The sequence below is a fragment of the Cyprinodon variegatus genome, unplaced genomic scaffold, assembly GCF_000732505.1.
Source record: "Cyprinodon variegatus isolate N-32 unplaced genomic scaffold, C_variegatus-1.0 Scaffold451, whole genome shotgun sequence".
Lineage (NCBI taxonomy): Eukaryota > Metazoa > Chordata > Actinopteri > Cyprinodontiformes > Cyprinodontidae > Cyprinodon > Cyprinodon variegatus.
Genome location: NW_015150904.1, coordinates 606,085 through 609,546, shown reverse-complemented (window position 1 = coordinate 609,546; position 3,462 = coordinate 606,085).

Below are 3,462 nucleotides of genomic sequence, written 5' to 3'. Positions count from 1 at the left end.
TAAAACCAATCTATGTCCACTAGATGTCTCTGCTGCATTACATTATGCCAAATATTGGTCATGATTCAAACCTATATGCACTACCAGAATTTACAAAAAAGCTAAATCAATGCTTCAAATGTTTTCTGTCACTTGAGAGCTGATTAATAGATGAAATGCAACAACATTGGAATCAGAACTATGCCTCAGTCCTCAATCAAACAGGTTCTGCCCTATATATGACAGTTTTAGCATTTTGCTCAGCATGGAGATCCGGTAAATCTTAAGGTGTAAAAAGAGAAGTTAAACATCTGGCAGGTTAGAATTTCAGCTACAATGAAGTGACTAACTTGTTTAAAGTGTCTCTATTATATTAAAGGGACAATTTTACTGCAGACACAGCATAGCATTGAAAACATTAATCATAATAGAAGCAGTGAACCTGAAGCACCCATGAAAAGGTATTCACGCCCCTTCAACTTTTCCACATTGCTACTACAAATGTCAGTGTATTTTATTAATTCTATGAATCTGTTATCTTTATTTCACTTCTTAGAAAGAAGAATATCAACAAAAGTAGAAGCCAAAAGACCCATAGTGATTTTGGAGTAGGTGCAGAGATCTACAACTCAGGCGGAGTTAACAGGACAATTTCTAAGAAGAAACCCATTATTCTTTTTTATACAGCATATTTAATACAAATAACTCTGTCCAAATTCTCATAAACAACAAGCATTGTAAATATCTGATAACAAATAAACAAAATTATGCAATAAATAAAATTATATAATAAAAAGAAAAAATAATAAGTACTACAAAAAAAGAAAAAGTAAAGTATTAAAAAAAGAATTTTAAAACATTGATTGATGATAAATTCATTGGCTCAGCTTAAGTTAAAGGTCAGTGCAACAGTTGTTTTTTTATTTTGTATTTTTAATAAAGTATTAAAAGAGACTGGGCTGGTTCATTAATATTCAACGCAAGACTATTCCAGAGTTTTAGCAAAGAAAATGCTAGATGTGGAGCTGAATTTATTAGCTTATGAAATTTCAAAAAAATTTGTCAGAAAAATCACAAAGTTTTCTAGCAGACTGATTTAGTAGCTACTCAGCTTAGCCACAGCTCTGACATCAAATAGATTCCAAGTACCACATTATTGAAAAATATGAATTAGAATTCTTGACTTCAATTTTCCTAAGTCATGGATTGTAATGCCTGAAGGAAGATCCTCTATTTAGATAAAAACTTATTTTACCTTTAAGCCCACATGCAGAACACATGTGATGACAAACTGACATCACCAATTCCCCTGAAACCCCACCAAGATACATAGTGGTGGTAGCATCATTCCTGAATTTGCCAAAAGATAGACAGAGTTGATGGGATTATTGGAGTAGCTCAAATCCAGGGCAGCCCTGCAAGAACCCCTTCAGCCGAACAACAACTCTAAGCTAAGCTTACACCCAAAACTTAAATGTAAGGTTTGATATAAAAGCTTTGGGGTTAATCTATCCGTCTGTAACGGTCAAAGTGTGGACCTATTTCCAGTTTTGAATCTGAGGAAATAATCAAGTAAGTGTTGCTCCTTTTGCTTCACATGCAAGCAAAATTGTTTTGATCTATTAAAAAAACTGTACAAATCTCTGGTTGTGATCTTATACGGTATTCCTCAAAAGTTTTAAGGGATGTAATTACTTTTACAAAGCAGGGCATATGTCTGTAAAATTGGATCTGCTTCAGTTATATGGGTTTGGCATATTCAGAGTCAAAAACTACACTAGGTTTGAATCCAACAAATGCTTTTTTTCTAAGCAGATGCTCTGGCAGAGATGGAACATGCTCTGTTTCATCTCTCTCCCCCCGCCACTCTAGCTCTCTTCAGTAAAATTTTATCTAATTTTCTTTCCCGTCCTTGGGTATTTCCCAACAGAAATGAAGGAATAGTGATTGCTGGGTAGGACTGGAGTGGATCTAATCTTCCTCTGCTCTCAGTCATACTCCATTTCACTGCACATCTAATTTGTCACAGTGCTGATGAATATGCCACAAGTTTCATGGGAAAGAGAAGGACATAATGAATATAAAACACACTGGGAGAGGGAAGGAGCAATTCCTTCACCGCATTAACCACAGCGCATTGTTCATTTTCCCAATCAAGTTGCTGACACTGTGCTTGCACTATGAGGACATTGCTTTCCTCTCTCAGAATTTGATCAAGAGGTTAAAACAATTGCAAACAATGTGGGGGTTTTTTGTTTGCCTACATAGCTGAATCAGACAGACTATAATCATTTATGTTGTGTATTAAACGTAAGTCCTGCATGCACATTGATTTCAGGCACATGCATATTTGCAGAAGGGTTATCATTTCATAGCAGAGAGGTCTATAAATTGTATTTAATGGCTCAAATATAGTCCAGCATTGATTTGAAAAAGCTGGGACATCAAATAAACACATGCACACATGCACACTCAAGCAGATGGTATGAATTGCATCTGCATAATGACATTGTAATTTTGTCATTATTCATTATTACTCTGCTTGTGATTGTCAGGGTGGTGATACACTCGGCAGTCGTCCAAGCAGCGAAATGAATAGGCAGGGTCAAAATTCTCCTCAAATGTTTCCTGGCAACGAGCTGTTTCTCTGTGTTGAAAGATGTAATTGCTTTTAAAAGTTGCCCACTACACAACTACAGCTATGTTACTGGGCTCGAATAGGAGAATAGAAAAAAAAAAAAAATCTGACTTTTCAAGAGACCACATGGTAAAATGAGAACGGTTGCTTTGTGTCCATCCTTCTTGTTCTTTGGCTTTCCATGGTTTGAAAGCGGATGTCTCTTTAAACAGGGCCATGATAGGATCAGCGTGCAGAGCTGCTGCATCACCTATCCATGAGACGGGGGAACGGCTGATGAGAAAGCCCTTCAGGACTCTTCTCTAAATAGGCATGAAATTATATCTCCCTCTGACTGAGATTAGTGTTCACGGAGCCTCTTGTATTCTGCCCCCTCTTTTTCCTCAGGCTCTCAAACCAAACAGTCGCTCTGCAGTTTCAGCTGCTTTGTGCTAAGTTTAACTAAGTTCATTTTCAGCTGGAGCCACTGTCTGTGTCCCTCAGCCTCCTTCATGGAGTATTGCAGGATTTATAACACATGCTCATGGCTTGTGGTTAACCATAGTGATTTATTTTTGTTCTAATTATTGATGCTTGATTGTGTAGCTGTTGTAGCATTCACCACAAAGAATGTAATACTTTGTTAGTTTCAGGCCATGCTGCACAAAGCGCACTGAAAAAAAAATTTGACTTTTGAAACAAAGTTTTTGAAAAGGGTAAATAAAAAGGAATGAACTAAAATATGTTTGCAAATTTAGATCCCAATCAGAAGCACAACACTCATAACACTCAAAGGTGGTCACTTTTATTGCCATTTCCTTCACTCAGCATCTCCAAATTTGGTGCTGAGCTGAGAGCTATAGGAT